At 41.8% G+C, this 18,380-nt stretch overlaps 1 protein-coding gene across 12 annotated transcripts in view; it reads right to left on the bottom strand.

Moving 5' to 3' along the window:
• PTPRF (protein tyrosine phosphatase receptor type F) overlaps positions 1–18,380 on the bottom strand; it is a 605,446-nt gene that overhangs the window by 406,150 nt on the left and 180,916 nt on the right. For 11 of the 12 annotated variants that reach the window (XM_075131918.1, XM_075131917.1, XM_075131916.1 and 8 more), the window contains exon 2: positions 16,973–17,053. The exons of the other annotated variant lie outside the window; for it this stretch is intronic. The gene's annotated coding sequence lies outside the window, so the exon portion shown is untranslated. The remainder of the gene's footprint in view (positions 1–16,972; positions 17,054–18,380) is intronic. 12 annotated transcript variants of the gene reach the window in all.

Here is an 18,380-nt window from a genome sequence, read left to right on the forward strand (position 1 = left end):
TCACATGACATGTTTAAAAAACTAGAATGATATAAAATTAGTATGTCATATATTAAATGGATTAAAAACTGGCTGAGAGGACTTAAAATGTAATTGTACATGAGGGACTGTCACCGAGAGGGTGCGTTTCCAGTTGAGTCCTGTAGGGATCAGTTCTGGGCCCCATGCTATTTAATATTTTTATCAATGATCTGGAAGAAAGCATAAATGATCATGGATAAAGTGTGCAGATGACACAAAAACTGGGGGAATGGTAAAATAATGAAGAGGACAGGTTAATGATCCAGAGCAATCTGCACTGCTTGGTAAACTGGGCACAAACCACATGCATTTAAATTCAGCTAAGGTAAATATATACAGCTAAGAACAAAAAATGTCAACCGTACTTACAGGATGGGGGACTCTGTCCTGGGAAGCAGTGACTCTGAAAACAATTTGGGGGTTGTGATGGATAATCAGCTGAACATGACTAAGGCTAAGATTTTGTCATGGTTATTTTTAGTAGAAGTCATGGACAGGTCACGGGCAATAAACAAAAATTAACGGAAGCTGTGATCTCTCTGTGATTTTTGCTGCTGCGCCTCCGTGGTTTCCCCCACCACCGTGGTGGCTGTGAGCTGTGAGGTTCCCCCTCCGCCCATGGCAGCTGGGAGCTGCAGGGTGACCATATTTCCCAAACAGAAAATGGGACACGCCCGAGGTGTCCCTGTTGCCCATTGTTGGAACCTCAGTAGTCTGACACCTGTCGCTGGAACTTTGCAGGGGGCCCCCCGTCGCTTGTCGCTGCTCTCACCTGTCGCTGGAACCCTGCCAGGGCCCCACTGGCTGTCAACTCCAGAGTCCTGCAGCCCCTGGGAAGCAGAGAATGTCATGGAGGTCTCGGAAGTCACGGATTCCATGACCTCTGTGACAAACATAGCCTTAAACATGAGCTCCCAGCATGATGCTAAAAGAACAGGAGTACTTATGGCACCTTAGAGACTAACCAATTTATTGGAGCATAAGCTTTTGTGGGCTACAGCCCACTTCATGATGCTGTGGCCAAAAGAGCTAATGCGATCCTGGGATGCACAAACAGGGGATTCTTGTGTAGAAGTAGAGAGGCTATTTTACTTCTAGATTTACCACTGGTGAGACAGCTGTGGGAATACTGGGTACAGTTCTAGTGCCCACTATTCAAACAGGATGTTGATAAATTGGAGAGGGCTTAGAGAAGAGCCATGAGAATGATTAAAGGATTAGAAAGCATGCCTTATAGTAATGAACTCAAAGAGCTCAATCTACTTAGCTTAACAAAGAGAAGGTTAAGGGCACGGGTGAAAGTAAGTTAGAGGAGTCCTGAGCAGGGGGTGTGGCCTCAACCGGAAGAGGCAGGGCCTTAAATCCCCGGGCCCTTTAAATCTTGATTTAAAGGGCCAGGGCTCCAGCTGCGATAGTGGCGGCTGGGAGCCCCAGGGCTCTTTAAATCACTGAAGAGCCCTGGGGGCTCCCGGCTGCCACTGCTACCCCGGGGCTCTGGACTCTGACAGAGCTTTAAAGGGCCTGGGGCTCTGCTGTGGTAGCAGCTGCCGGAGCCCCGAGCCCTTTAAATCCCCACCTGAGCCCCACCGCTGCTACCCCAGGGCTTCAGCAGCAGGGCTCCAGCGGGGATTTAAAGGGCTGGGGCAGTAGCGGTGGCTGGAGCTCCGGGGCTCTTTAAATCCCCGCCAGAGCTCCCCCCCACCCCTACCCCAGGGCTCAGGCGGGGATTTAAAGGGCTTGGAGCTCCTGCCGCCGCTACCGCCCCGGCCCTTTAAATCCCCTCCGGAGCCCCGCTACTGCTACCCCAGGGCTTTGGCAGCAGGGCTCAGGAGGGGATTTAAACGGCCCTGGGGCAGTAACGGCAGCTGGAACTCCAGGTCCCTTTAAATCCCCACCAGAGCCCCACCGCCACTACCCCAGGGCTCGGGCAGCAGGGCTCAGGCCGGGATTTAAAGGGCCCCGGGGGGGATAGCAGCGGCTGGAGCTCTGGGGCCCTTTAAATCCCCGGCACAGCCCTGCCGCTGCTACCCCAGGGCTTTAAATTGCTCTCTGGGAAAGCTGGACCTGGTACGGCGCACCGGCTTACTTTCACCTCTGGTTAAGGGGTGACTTGATTATAGTCTATAAGTATCTCCATAGAAACAGTATCTAGCAGAGAAAGGTCGAACACGATCCAATGGCTGGAAGTTGAAGCTAGAAATAAGGCTTTAATTTATAATGGTGAGAGTAATTAACCACTGGAACAATTTACCAAGGGTCATAGTGGATTCTTCATTACAGACCATTTTTAACTCAAAATTGGAAGTTTTTCTAAAAGATATGATCTTCTAGGAATTATTTGGGGGACTTTCTCTGTCCTGTGTTATACAGGAGGCCAGACTACATGGTCAAAGTGGTTCCTTCTAGTCTTGGAATCTATAAATTAAGTTTAGTATCTCTGGGGTCCATTGTATTAATTTAATGGTTTATGTATTTTTATGGGGAGGGGAGGGGAGAGTCGTGGTGGTTTAAAGAACTGTACTGAACAATGTGCTAGACAAAAATGGACTCTTGGAACAAAACATGTTAAGTGATTTTCATTTACTATAGTACACTGGACCCTCGCTAGAATGCGCGTCTATATAACGCAAATTCGGATATAACGCGGTCGCGGCCATGGATCCCAAATTTAAGTACAGTACAATTTTTTTGAGTTTTAAGTGACTTTAGTGTTCATTACCTTATCATTCATGCAAGATCGCTGGAGGAAAGACACATACTGTATCACAGTCCAACGAGGAATTCGACTTCGAGGGATTTACAGAGGAGGAAGTTGGAAGAACAGACACGGAGTGGATGGCAAGAGCTATCCCAGCAACTGTCTGGGCTCGGGGTAACAGTTCTGCCACAAAATAACAAGTCCACGATTGTGTACTTTACCGAGTTAGCCGGCTATAAAGCATCGACATCATATTTCTATAAGATTTTCACCCAGACAGAACTCTCCAAGGTATGTACGAGTTTTGTGTTCTACCATCATCATCGCCATACATTTGCGTAGTTGTGTCGCTGAAATAATTTAGTCAAGTCCCTAAGACGATTGCTGTAGGCCTAGAACGCCATACAAATGTAATGTAATAAAAATGTATTTATGTTTAGAAAGATATCAAAAATGTTGGGCAAAAGGAAGGCTTACTCGGTGCAGGAGAAATTGGACACTATCGAACAACTTAGAAATGGCGAAACCCAGACAAAGATTAGCCGTGATATTGCCATTAACGAGTCCACCTTTCGTGGAAGGCTGAAGAATGCTGACAAGCTCAGAACTTACATGCATAACCTGGATGAAGAGCATGGCCTTCAAAGAAAATGAGCCCGTTTAGCGAATGATGCCGATCTTGATTCTGTGGCGTACACATGGTTTGTGCAAGAACAGCAGAAAGGCATTCTGATCTCTGGTCCGCTTATAGCCATGAAAGCGGAAAAATTCAACCGGGAACTTAATGGCGAATTCAGGTTGGCTGTGGCAATTTCAGAAAAGACATGGAATCTCTCAGATTGCAGTTTCGGGAGAAAAACGCTCTGCTGATGACAACACCATGCAATCGTACCCTGCGATGCTGAGGGGAATTTTACAAACACAGAGTTACTCGGAGGAACAGGTTTACAATGCAGATGAAACAGGAATTTATTATAAAATGTTGCCTGATAAAACCCTGGCTGTCAGAACAGATGAACGTAAGAAAGAAGGATATAAACAGGCAAAAGATCGCCTTACTTTATTGTTTTGTGTGAATGCAACAGACAAGCATAAATTAAAACCATTGTGCCTTGGAAAGTCTCGCATGCCTCGGTGCTTTCATCACGTAAATGTGAATTGCCTGCCGTTTTCGTACAAGAACTCCAAAAATTCCTGGATGACAAGTGAGATTTTTGAACAATGGTTCTTCACAGAATTTGTCCCTTCTGTGCGAAAGCATTTGCAGGCAAAACGCTTAGAAGAAAAGGCCATTCTTTTGCTAGACAACTGTCCAGCGCAACCTCCAGCCAAAAGATTCAGAACCTGTGAAGATAAAATACGGGTTGAATGCTTACCTAAAAACATGACTTCCAAAATCCAGCTGCTTGACCAGGGTGTTAACGCCATTTTTAAGCAGCACTATCGACGGAACTTGGTACGACCAATGATAGAAAGCGAGTTATCTGTCACCGATTTTTTGAAGAAGTTGACTATAAAAGACATTTTACATTGGCGGAGATTCCTGGAATTTATTGCACGCTGAAATGATAAACCGCCGTTGGATGGTGGGACTGAGAAAGTCGTTTGGCCACCTGCTCCTCTAAGAAAATGAAGAAAGCCGATCACAGTCTGATGAAGAATTCGACTTTGAAGGATTTACAGAGGAGGAAGTTGGAAGAACAGACATGGAGTGGATGCAGGAGTTGTCCCAGCAACTGTCCGGGCTCGGGGTAACTGTCACAAAATATCGAGTCCTGGATAAGAGGCGACGATGAAGCAGAAGAATTTTATCCCACTGCTGAAAGTCTAACGGATGACCAAATTCTTCAGGCAGTATGACCAAACAACATTCCAGAAGCTGAAGAATTGGCCTTTGCCATGGAAGAAGAGGAGAAAGATGAAGCGGACATCATTCCAACATCAACTACAACCGTAGCCGGCTTAGAGACTGCTTTGAGATGGTTTGAGACGCAAGACGTTGAGCCTATAAAAATTATGCAGCTTCGTAGTCTTTTGCAGTTTCTTAAGCAGAAGCAGCACAGCAGCAAGAAGCAAAAGGAACTCACCGACTTTTTTAAGAAAAACTAGACTAGTTTATTGTAATGTCTACTTTAAATCTCTAATAAAGCAACACTTTTTGTCTCCTTTATTGTTTCCTTTACGTAGGAGTTTATTTTCTAAGGATTTCTATACTTTATGGATATGAAGGTAATTAGCACTACAAAAATTTCTATATACGTATTTATATATACAGGGTATATACATTTCTCTACGGCATTCCATACGCGAAGACGGAAGTTTCTCTATGGCATTCCATATGCAAAGATGGAAGTTCATGGCGCCTGAAAGTGGACAATCAAAACAAAGCACACAAAGCATTTAACCGAATTCATTAAAATCACTTCCATTTTAAAACACAATTTCCACTGATCCCTATGGTGATTATTGTATCTTATAGACTCGTTTTTTACTATAGTTCTGAGTTTTGATGCTATTGTTAGCGCACTATAAACTGCAAATTCACAACTACATACACCTGTACTGAAATTTCGGTCATAAAAATATAATTTCATTTGAACGCGGTCCCCGCTATAACACAGTACTTGGAACGGATCCCAAATCCCGCATTCTAGCAAGGGTCCGGTGTACTATATATTCATATTTAAACAGTATGACAGGGAAATATTTAGTTTTATTTATTTATTTTTTCCTCACAGTGAAATGACTAGCCAAATATTATTATTTTATCAACTACAATTGGTTAATAACATAGTAAAATTGGTTCATAACTTAGATTGCTTAATAATTAAATCACACAGTGTTACATTAAAGAGTCACTTGTGGGTCATGAGCCTCAGCCAGAATATCACTACCCTAGACTATCTGGGATGTTTTAAAAGACAAAGAAATTTAAAGAGCATCTACTGCAGTGTTTCTCAAACTAGGGGTTCTGACTCAAAAGGGGTCCCAAGCCCGTTATGGGGAATCATGGTATTGTCACCCTTACTTCTGCCCTGCCTTCAGAGGCTGGAGAACAATGGCTGCTGGCCAAGCACCCACCTCTGAAGGCAGCGCCGCCGCCAGCACCAGCCAGAAGTAAGGCTTGTATGGTATGGGGGGGTGTCATAAATAGAAAGGAAAGGGTAACCACCTTTCTGTATACAGAACTATAAAATCCCTCCTGGCCAGAAGCAAAACCCTTTCACCTGTAAAGGGTTAAGAAGCTAAGATAACCTCACTGGCACCCGACCAAAATGACCAACGAGACAAGATACTTTCAAAGCTGGAGGGGGGGGAGACAAACGGTCTGTCTATCTATGTGATGCTTTTGCCGGGAACAGATCAGAAATGATCTTCAGAACTTCTGTTAAGTTAGTAAGTAATCTAGCTAGAAATGTGTTAGATTTCCTTTTGTTTAAATGGCTGGTAAATAAGCTGTGCTGAATGGAATGGATATTCCTGTTTTTCTGTCTTTTTGTAACTTAAGGTTTTGCCTAGAGGGATTCTCTATGTTTTGAATCTGATTACCCTGTAAGGTATTTACCATCCTGATTTTACAGAGGTGATTCTTTTACTTTTTCTTTAATTAAAATTCTTCTTCTAACATCCTGATTGCTTTTACATAGTTCTTAAGATCCAAGGGTTTGGGTCTGTGTTCACCTATGCAAATTGGTGAGGATTTTTATCAAGCCTTCCCCAGGAAAGGGGGTGTAGGGCTTGGAGGGATATTTTGGGGGGGAAGACGTCTCCAAGTGGGCTCTTTCCCTGTTCTTTGTTTAACACGCTTGGTGGTGGCAGCATAGGGTTCAAGGACAAGGCAAAGTTTGTACCTTGAGGAAGTTTTTAACCTAAGCTGGTAAGAATAAGCTTAGGGGGTCTTTCATGCAGGTCCCCACATCTGTACCCTAGAGTTCAGAGTGGGAAAGGAATCTTGATGGGGGTTTGTCACTTTTTGAGGAGGGGCGGGGGGAAGGTTGTCATCTAAATTCCCTGTAAGCTGCACAGCCATGCAGCAGCCTTCTTAGCACCGTGCAGGTGCTCAGGGAACCCGTCCGGGGACCTGCTGGGGGAGCGGCGACCTCCCCTGGCCCCAATCTAGCCTGGCCCCCAACCTGCTGTGGCCAGTGCGGCCCAGATCCACTGCGGCGCTCCTCCCCCAGCCCCAGAGCTGCCACGGCAGGGGGAGGCTCCTCTGCCCCCCAGTCCTCTCTCCCCACCACAGCCCAAAAGCACTGTCCTGCACCCCAAACCCCTCATCCCTGGCCCCACCTCAGAGCCCACATCCCCAGCCAGAACCACCTCACCCCTGCACCCCAACCCTATGCCCCAGCCCTGAGCCCTGTCCCACACACCGAACCCCTTGACCCCACCCCCACCACATGAATTTTGTTATATGCACCAATATGGGTGGGAAAAATTAGAGGGAACACTGGTTGTCACAACCTGAAATATTTTCAAAGGGGAACTCCCTTCAAAAAAAGTTGGAGAACTTTTCTCTGAGAAGTGACAGAACGAGAAGCAATGGTCTCAAGTTTCAGTGGGGGAGGTCTAGGCTGGATATTAGGAAAAACTATTTCACTAGGAGGGTGGTGAAGCACTGGAATGGCTCACTTAAAGAGGTGGTGGTAGAATCTTCATCCTTAGAGGTTTTTAAGGCCCAGTTTGAGAAAGCCGTGGCTGGGATGATGTAGTTGGGGTTGGTCCTGCTTTGAGCAGGGGGTTGAACTAGATGACCTCCTGAGGTCTCTTCCAACCCTAATCTTCTATGAACCACTGATCTACTGTAATAGTAAGGATTAAATATTTTAAAACATGAGTTTTGAACAGGATATAAACCTTCAAAGCATAAACCAACCACTAATAGATGAGAGTGAGAAAGAAGCTTCCCCTGTGGGCAGGTTATTCAGTAATTACTTACTGCAGGGTTTCTTGCACCTTCCACTGAATAGTTATCTGGTACTAAACACTGCTGGAGATAGGATACTGAATTAGATGGACCACTGGCCTGTTCCAGTAGGGCAATTCCTACTAGGTTACGTTCCTATAAATTGAAGGTGCAGCCTGACTGGAGATTCCGGCAAAGATTTTCAAAAGTGTTTGGTGATTTGAGTGCCTCATTTCCTGTGCCCGATTTGAAATACTATAAAGGGGATGATTTTGAGAAAGTGCTGAGCTCTCAAAAATCAGTAATAATTTTAAAAAATTGGTTTTTATCTTTAATTGAGCTCTCCCTTTCTGTAGCAATGCAACCTTTATATTAGTAAAACAAAGATACATTTTATGTTGCCCCTGTAAAAACTCAATATAACAATTACATTATCTTCCCTACAATATCTTCATGAATTATTTAGATAATGGCATGGAGAGTACACTTATAAAGTTTGCGGACGATACCAAGCTGGGAGAGGTTGGAAGTGCTTTGGAGGATAGGATTAAAATTCAAAATGGTCTGGACTTACTGGAGAAATGATCTGAAGTAAACAGGATTAAATTCAATAAGGACAAATGCAAAGTACTCCTCTGAGGACAGTACAATCAATTGCACATACAAAATGGGAAATGACTGCCTAGGAAGGAGTACTGTGGAAAGGGATCTGGGTCTTATAGTTGATCACAAGATAAATGTGAGCCAACAGTATGGTATCAAGGCCGAGTGCAAGCCCTCTGTACAGGGGTGAATTTCATCCTAAATTCACAACACTATTCACCATGAATATCTCAGCCAGAATGTCAGAATATCAGAATATACTTCTCAGCCGTCTCTGTTCGCCCTTCCAGATTCAGCAACCAGATGGCATGAGCATCAACTTTTCTCTCCACGGCTTGAATCACAGCCACTAGAGTCAGGGAGATCTCCGCAGTTTGCAGCGGGGTTTCTCTCACAGAAGTCCATCTGGGGACAGCATGGACAAACTGGAGAAAGTCCAGAGGAGAGCAACAAAAATAATTAAAGATCTAGAAAACATAACCCATGAGGGAAGACTGAAAAACATGGGTTTGTTTAGTCTGGAGAAGAGACGACTGAGAGGGGACACAAGATTGTTACAAGGAGGAGGGTGAAAAATTGTTCTTGTTAAACTCTGAGGATAGCACAAGAAACAGTGGGCTTAAATTGCAGCAAGGAAGGTTTAGGTTGTACATTAGGAAAAACTTCCTAACTGTCAGGATAGATAAGCACTGGAACAAATTGCCTATGGAGGATGCAGAATCTCTGTCACAGGAGGTTTTTAAGAACAGGTTAGACCAGTGGTTTTCAGCTCACAGTCCTCTTGCAGCTCACCAGCACACAGCTGCGGCCCATGTGACATCCTCAGGGTCACACAGGTGGTATATATATTGTGTGGATGTGGCCCACATAACACAGAGAATTGCATATGTGGCTCACAATGCTAAATAGATTGAGAACCACTGGGTTAGACAAACACCTGTCAGGAATGGTGCAGTTATTGAATGCAGGGGTCTAGACTAGATCACCTTCCAGTCCTACACTTCTGTGATCGTTCCAGTATTACAAGACAATATTGTAACAGTCTACTCCAAAATATGAATCTGTCTGAGGATATTTACCTCTAGGATAGTTGCTAACAAAGTACTGAAGTCTGCTTTCAGTGTAGTTAGTTTTTAGAAAACATTAAAAACAAGCTTGGTTTCCTACATCACTATACCAAAAGATTTTTCTACAACCCATATACATCTTTAACTATTCATGTGTCACATATTACCGTCAATAAGACCTTTCCCCGCTGACTGTCTCTAATGAAAAACTGTTCATAATTTGAACAGCCCTTTAACTATGATCTTTGTGCTATAATGGATAGATACCACAGGCGTCAGAAGGACTGCCAAAGACCCCCTACCCCCAAACGGCCTGACCCTCCTAGAACCCTTGCCCTACCACCCCCCAATCCCACCCTACCAAGGCCCATTCCCCCCACCCCACCCCACACACTTTCTCCTTACCTTTCTCTCCCTGCTGACCAACCCAAAGTCCTCAAGTGGCAGGTCCCCGGCACCAATTGGATCCTCCACTGCAGTTTTGGTAGCTGACAGGTAAGGACCCAGCTACCAGCATGTGGCTCAATGCAAAGCACGACCTGGGTGCCAGCCAACCAGGCCAGGTCATGGCTCACTCCTTCTCAGCCAGGTGGGGGGGCAGGGGGAGAACAATGGCCCGAAAACCTTTGTAAAAGTGGGGGAGAGGGGCAAGGCCAAAGTGGTGGATGAATTAATATTTAAATATCCCAGAGTGTGTATGTTTCTTGTGTTAAAATGCTGGGGGGGAGGCAGCCATTTCCGGCGCTGGTGGTAGATACATAAAAGAAGAACACAGAACAAAGCCAGATACAATGAAATACCAGTAATTTTCTACTCTTACTGTTCCAGTTTACTATTGTAAAAATTCAGGGGCTGTTTGAATTGGGTCAGGAGAGTCTGGTAACCATGTAATTGTTCAACTACTGTATGGCAAACCCAATTATTTCAGGCAGCTTTAGGTCTCCACAGTTTTGCCTAAGAATGTAATGTGATACACATCCACTCTGTGTGGAACCTTTTATCCAGAAACTCTACAGCTAGATGCTACTATCTGCATAAAGATTCCCAGCTGTTGTCACCAAATGTGATTAAAGAACCTGGAATGGCAACTTATGGTCCATTCCTCCCTACCACAAAAAAATACCCATATACTTTTTAATTACACAGTCCTTTCTCATTTGAAACCCCATCCTATATTATTCCAATACTAACATCTGAGTCAGTCTGGCACTAGTTAACCAAACTTCAAGATTACCCTGGTACTGGATAGAACATAACCAATTTAATTAGCATTAAACGTATCCTCAAAGGAGAGCTTGGCACCAAAACTCCTTATATGCATAGACATGTGTATCTTGTATTTTTAATGAGTTCAGCGGTTGTCTCGGGTTTAAAAGCACGCACATAGTGTGGCAGCTATTCAAACCCATTGCTTCAGAGTGCTAGCAATTGCTGACTATGTGTTATGACAAAGCTAAATTGTCAATTATGATGATTCTACTATCACCTTTATTATATAACCTTCAGGTATCAAAATTAATTTAGTAGATAATATGACAAAACAAAAGCCACCAACAAATTGCCTAGGGAGGTTGTGGAATCTCCACCACTGGAGATTTTTTAAGAGCAGGTTAGACAAACACCTGTCAGGGATGGTCTAGATAAGACTTAGTACTGCCATGGATGCAGGGGACTGGACTAGGTGACCTCTCGAGCTCCCTTCCAGTCCTATGATTCTATGAAATGTACCGAAGAAACAAAAGAAAAGTTAAAAGAACCAGAGGGCTAGTGCTTATGTTCAATTTTGCAAATGTGATTACATTTTGCACCATCTTCAGCTACCGGTAAATACTGTTTTTTAAGATATTCAGTTTGGCAAAGAAGCCCCCAACGTAGGATAAGTAAGCATTCAGCTTCAGCCAAAGATGAACTTCACCATCAGTATACACTAGTTTAAATCTGCATCTTTAAAACACACACACAACTAATGGTAACACCAACAGCTAACCCCTTGAGGCATCAATATACTCAAGGACTCGAAACTCGACTCATTTGTTAGGTAAAATGAACTGTAACATGTCTTAAGTCCAAAGGACCCTACATAGTGATATGCAGGAATGCTGGGATAGGCCCACACGGTCAAGGTACTGTTCATTATATTAGAGACACAAGGTAGGTGAGAAAACATCTTTTATTGGACCAACATTGTCTCTCTAATATCCTGGGACCAACACAGTTACAACAACACTGCAAACAACTGTTCATTATATAGCAGATAAAAGTATCCAGAACTTTACTGTTTTAAATTAAGTTTAAGATGCTCTGGCCAAGAAAACATGTTAGTGGTATATATATAATTGAGTCATTCGGAACTGATTATATTTTGTAACAGTGCTATCTAGGTATATAAATACGAAACTAACATTTATAGTAGAAGCCTTCAGGTGAAAAAAACATTATCAAAACACATCTTACAAAGTGCACAGAAGTTAAAAACAGAAGTACTCAAAGAATTAGATGACATCAATTATCATTTTGTAATTTGGGATTCGAATACTGGTTGCAGAGAGAAAGCTCAATTTAAAGTGTGTGTTCCATATTAACTTGGAACCTTCCAAACTGCAATGGTGGCAGTTTCAGTGTTAAAAAAAGAAAAACAAAAAGCATCTCCACACCCTTAAATCTCTGCCAAAGGATGCATATTTCTAAAGAAAATTCTTGTAAACTGCACTTTTAAAATAGTTTGTACGGAGCAGCTTTTCACTTCAGGGAGTTTGTTAACTTCATGACAGGTTTCAGAGGAACAGCCGTGTTAGTCTGTAGAAAGCTCATGCTCAAATAAATTGGTTAGTCTCTAAGGTGCCACAAGTACTCCTTTTCTTTTTGTTAACTTCATGATTACAATATTCAAAAGCAAATTTTGCATACTATGTTAAATTCCTGAAAGAGCACTAACACAATAATTTGTGATTAAAACACTTTGTAGAGCATGCTTCAGGAAGTAACACAGTTACCAAGGTCTACAAAACAATCTGAATTCTGCTAATCAAGGTTACAATTTATCTTCAGGGTCTCTCTTGTAAAATCATTCCTTTCTGACTTAGACCCAGCCTGATGTGACTGAAAAGGCAACTCTGAAAACTCTCTCCTTTTCTTTTTTACTCCCATTCATCTGAATAGCAGGAAGAGGGTGAAGGAGTGGGGGTTAGGGCTTGTTTGTGTTGGGTTTTTTTTCATTGATTTTACTAAGGAAATTATTTTAAAGAAACGCCCCCAAGTTAAACTGTGACCTCGATCTGTAAGAACCTGCCCAATTTAACTGGTAAAACAAAAAAGTTACTTAAAGATTTTACTGTATGTCACTCAAACCTCATTTTCAGCTATATATTGCATGGGCAAGACTTGCCTGTCTTAAATCATTATTTTTCTTAGATTTGCAGAAAAGCTAGGCTCATATTAGGAACCATGGAATGACTTAACTCCTCAAGGCCAGCTGAAAACTTTCAGAACTGTGTGTTTCCAAATTGTATATATAGCACACAAAAGCTACTTTGAAACCTATGCTAAATTGGGAAACACTTGAAGATTGATCTAAACTGATGCTTCTCTGAATAACAATAACATCAAGTCTGAATAACCAATGCAAATTTAGACAGAGCAAAGACAGTCAGTCATTAACACAGTGCACTGATTCAGTATGTTCCCACTTAGGTAACCCTCCTTTAAGGGTGCTGACAATCTTCTTCTATACACTCTCCCTTAGGTAGTCAGAGAATGCTTATGTCTACGGGAACACACGTAAACAGACAATTATGGAATGTTCTCTCATGTGTTACAGAAATTTCCCATAATTCTCATTTCTGGGCTCGCCTCCTTGCTCACACAGTATAATCCCCGGCACAGTCACTGATGTTTCCTCTTGTCAGACAGGTTTTAACCACTTTGCTGATGTACTTGGGGCTATTATGCTGAAAAATCAACAGAGGGCCAATTAAACACCTACTGAGGATAATCCATGGTGGATAAGATTTAGCTGTACTTTTTCAGCATTAACTGCCCCTCAGTTTTGCATTTCCCAACCTCCTTGCGAGGCAGACCCAAACTCTAACAATGCATAGCAATAGTGTGCAAACATGTGCAAGTGTTCCTCACCCACTCTGTTGAATAATCCAGCATGTGCTGGACCCAAAACTTGTCATCTGTAAACAAAACAAGGATTCCAATCATACTTGCCAACAACTTCCACTCCGTCATATTTTCTTTTTGAAGCACAAGGACTTTGGCACCCACTTTCCCATTCATACCATCTTCAGCTAACAATATTTCTGACCTGACTTGCACATACCACCTTCCCAGTACTCTCTCTGATATCAGTTGCCATTTGAACATTATCTGTTCTTGGCAGAGTATACCCTAAAATACTTAGATCCTGAAAGTTTTTGTTCTCTTCCAGCTTTGTCGTCAGACTTCAAGAATACTTAACACAACAAGATCTTCCTCCTCTAAGTCTTTGCTTAGGTATTATGACCAATTTCCTGGTTTACAAACTTCCTAATTGTTTCAAACAACAGCATCCTATTTAATGAGCTTCAGGTTCCTTTCTGCACCCTCCTCCCCACAATACCAGCTAAGTAATGTAAAGCCTAATTGACTGTTAAGGTCAATGGCCAACACTTTAATCTTATTTAGTATATTCTCAGACAGTTCCATGAGTCATTATAATTTTTATTCTTACTGACAGGAAGCAATATAATATATTGGGGGAGGGGGGAAATATCAGAAAATTTGGAAATGGCAGAGATGCTTAACTTCTTCATTTCAAAAAGAAAAGGAGTACTTGTGGCACCTTAGAGACTAACCAATTTATTTGAGCATGTGGCTCACGAAAGCTCATGATCAAATAAATTGGTTAGTCTCTAAGGTGCCACAAGTACTCCTTTTCTTTTTGCGAATACAGACTAACACGGCTGTTCCTCTGAATTCTTCATTTCAGTTTCCAACAAGAAGGTTGGTGGTGATTGGACGTCTAACAGTGAATGCCAGTGAAAATGAGGTAGGATAAATGGCTAAAATAGGGAAAGAACAAGTTAAAAATTACTTAAGACAAATTAGATGTCTTCAAGTCACCAGGGCCTGATGAAATGCATCCTAGAATACTCAAGGAGCTGACTGAGGAGATATCTGAGCCATTAGCAATTATCTCTGAAAAGTCATGGAAGACGGGAGAGATTCCAGAAGACTGGAAAAGGGCAAATATAGTGCCCATATCTATAAAAAGGGAAATAAGAACAACCTGGGGAATTACAGACCAGTCAGCTTAATGTCTGTACCCGGATCAAAGTTAATGGAGCAAGTAATTAAGCAATCAATTTGCAAACATCTAGAAGATAATAAGGTGATAAGTAACAGTCAGCATGGATTTGTCAAGAACAAATCGAGTCAAACCAACCTGATAGCTTTTTTTGACAGGGTAACAAACCTTGTGGATAGCGGGAAAGCGGTAGACTGGTATATCTTGACTTTAGTAAAGCTCTTGATACGGTCTCACATGACCTTCTCATAGGCAAACTAGGGAAATGCAACCTAGATGGAGCTACAATAAGGTGAGCGCAAAACTGGTTGGAAAACCATTCCCAAAGAGTAGTTATCAGTGGTTTCCAGGCATGCTGGAAGGGCATAACGAGTAGGGTCCTGCAGGAATCAGTTCTGGGTCCGGTTCTGTTCAATATCTTCATCAATTATTCAGATAATGGCATAGAAAGTACACTTATAAAGTTTGTGGACGATACCAAGCTGGGAGGGGTTGCAAGTGCTTTGGAGGATAGGATTATAATTCAAAATGATCTGGACAAACTGGAGAAATGGTCTGAAGTAAATAGGATGAAATTCAATAAGGACAAATGCAAAGTACTCCATTTAGGAAGGAACAATCAGTTGCACATACACAAAATGGGAAATGACAGCCTAGGAAGGAGTACTGTGGAAAGGGATCTGGAGGCCACAGTGGACCACAAGCTAAATATGAGTTAACCGTGTAACACTGTTGCAAAAAAAGCGAACATCATTCTGGGATTATTAGCAGGAATGTTGTAAGTAAGACACGAGAAGTAATTCTTCCGCTCTACTTTGTGCTGATTAGGCCTTAACTGGAATACTGTGTCCAGTTCTGGGCACCACATTTCTGGAAAGATGTGGACAAATTGTGGACAAAGTCCAGAGAAGAGCAACAAAAATGATTAACGGTCTAGAACACATGACCTATGAGGGAAGACTGAAAAAACTGGGTTTGTTTAGTCTGGAAAAGAGAAGACTGAGAGGGGACATGATAACAGTTTTCAAGTACATAAAAGGTTGTTACAAGGAGGAGGGAAAAGAATTGTTCTTAACCTCTGGGGATAGGACAAGAAACAATAACCTTAAATTTACCACAAAGGAGGTTGAGGTTGGACATTAGGAAAAACTTCCTGTCATGGTGGTTAAGCACTGGAATAAATTGCCCAGGGAGGTTGTGGAATCTATGTGATTGGCTATTCTAAGAGAAAGTAGATATCTGTCAGGGATGGTCTAGATAATACTTAGTCCTGCCATGAGCGCAGGGGACTGGACTAGGTGACCTCTCGAAATCCCTTCCAGTCCTATGATTTATGTTGATAAAAAGCATAAATCATGTGAAATGTGTATATTTTACAGAGTGCTAAATTAGAAAGATGGCATGAAATATTCCCTTTTCCATGTTATCATATGTAATCCCGTTGCTTATTTTAATAGACAATAAAATATTAAACTGCAGGATTCTGCTGGTGCCTCCACAATTTGTAACTCTAAGAACATTTCTAATACAGTAAATGTCATACTTTAAATACCAATTTGTTACAGTGAAGGAAAACCTTGAAGGGAACCTACCCAAAACTTCTCTACTTTAAAAAAAGACATGTTCCAAGCTGCTATTCGTGATGCTTGATTTTACAATGTCTATCTGAGCTCAATGTACACAAATATTGCAGGGTTCCTGATATACTTGTTTGAAAAGCAACACCATCACTAATCAGACACTGAAATGTCACTTGTGGGAGAATTTAGGAATGCAAAACTGAACATTCTAGGAGGACTGGAGTGACCTTTGAAAAACGATGTAAGTGAAACAGTAACATACATAAATGTGAGTGACAAATTCTACACCTGCCCAGACATGAATTCAGGGCTCTGCATTGATGACAACGCCCAAAATACGCCAGGAAGCAGCATGCTCTGCATTGCTTTAGGTAATAGATATGGCATCAGCTGACACAGAGTAAAGCTGAACACTAACCTCAAGTCTAGGCAGGTAGATAAAAGAGGAATTAAGAGAAAAAACATTTTTGCAAGTTATCTGTAGAAAGTCAACATATTAATTATTTAACATCATCAACAGTTCTGATATTTTTAAAAGGTATTTCAGCTCATTTCTAACAAAACTTTAAAAGGACATTAAAACCCTAGCCATATTTTTCATAGGGTCTTTCTCCAGCCCCAATGGCCAAGATTACTTCTAGTAAAGCTTAGAAGAGGAAAAAACACAAAAGCAGGTATGTGGGCAAGGCAAAAGATAGTGGAAAACAAATTTCAATTTCTGGCTGTGCCTCAAACTTCTTGTCTCACCTTAATCTCACTGTACCTCAGTTCCCAGTCTGTAAAATGGAAATAATAATGCTTCCCTACCTCACAGAGATGTTCAGAGGACAAATCCATAAATGCCTGGGAGCCGCTCAAATACTAGAGTGACAGTGGCCATAAAAGTACCTAGAAAAATAAAATATATAAAAATAAATCTCCTGCATAAGCATAGTAGCAAAGGAATTTGCAGAATGAAAGGGTTAAAACCTCACATTGTGGCATAAATCCCCCACCAGGGCCAAGTCTGTGTATCTGGAGTGGGGGTGGGAGTGACAGATTCCCATTCAGCCACCATGAAAACTGAGAGAGAGGGGGACAATTACCTATGGATCCACGAGCCCCATGCTCCGTTCAGCACTGCCCCAAGCTCAAAACGCACAGTGGTGGGGCAGAGTGCCCCAGTGGAACTGGGCTCCATGATACTCAGTGGTTGCGGATCCAATAGATGGATTCCCCAGATCTACACCCTACAAGAAGAACATCAGTTCTGCTATGTTTGGGCCAGTCTGAGCTTGAATTAGCTGTTAACTGTTAGTTAAAACAAGGCAAATGAGTACATCTATTAAAAAAGGGAAATTATTTAAGATTAAACAAAGGTGTAAATCTGTTATTAAAAAAGACTGCAAAAACCTAACATATTTCCTGAAGAGTTTTGGGACCATTTTGAAGACTGAACAGTAGTCTCCTTAAACCTGGATATTAATCATTTCTTATTTTCTGTTAAGCACAGACTGCAGGCTTAAAAAAATTTACACATTGTGTAATATTATAGTACACATAGATATACACAGATGCACTTGCGCAGACGTGCACACAGTCTGAATGCACTGTTACGACATTCAGATTGTGTTCATGTTCCTATGCTAAACCCGGATGTTTAGAGGTTCCAATATCACCCTAAATATATTTTATATCATTCACAGGATTTAGACCTGTTATAATCTAGTGGGTGAAATATGCCTTAAAAAAACCCTCTAGTACCAGTGTGATGACGGATTGCATACTAGCCCTTTTCACCCCCTCCTTCATCAGCTAGTCCTTGATGCAAGTGTGGCAGTCACATCACAATGGAAGCTTTCCAACAATATTTCAGTCAGTAAGTGGCTTGTTAAATGCTGGGATGTATTATCTATGGAGAACGATACTTAAGCTGTTTATCTTGAGACATGGCAACCCTTTATTAAATCTATAGAAAATGCCTGAAGTTTATGTAAGCCAGCAATTCATATTAATTTCCCATGTTTCTAGTATCAATTTCTAATGCAAACTATGATGTTGCTTTTTATATCTCTTTTTAATTTATTCTCTGGACACCCTATGTAATTTGCTATAACCCCAACATATATAATTGCAATCTCCTATTGTATACCTGTACTTATTTACGCATTAAAATTTCTTTTTTAGACACTTAAATTTATACAGTTCAAATCAGAAACTCTCCTACACAATGGCT

Source organism: Caretta caretta, chromosome 8 (genome assembly GCF_965140235.1).
Source record: "Caretta caretta isolate rCarCar2 chromosome 8, rCarCar1.hap1, whole genome shotgun sequence".
Lineage (NCBI taxonomy): Eukaryota > Metazoa > Chordata > Testudines > Cheloniidae > Caretta > Caretta caretta.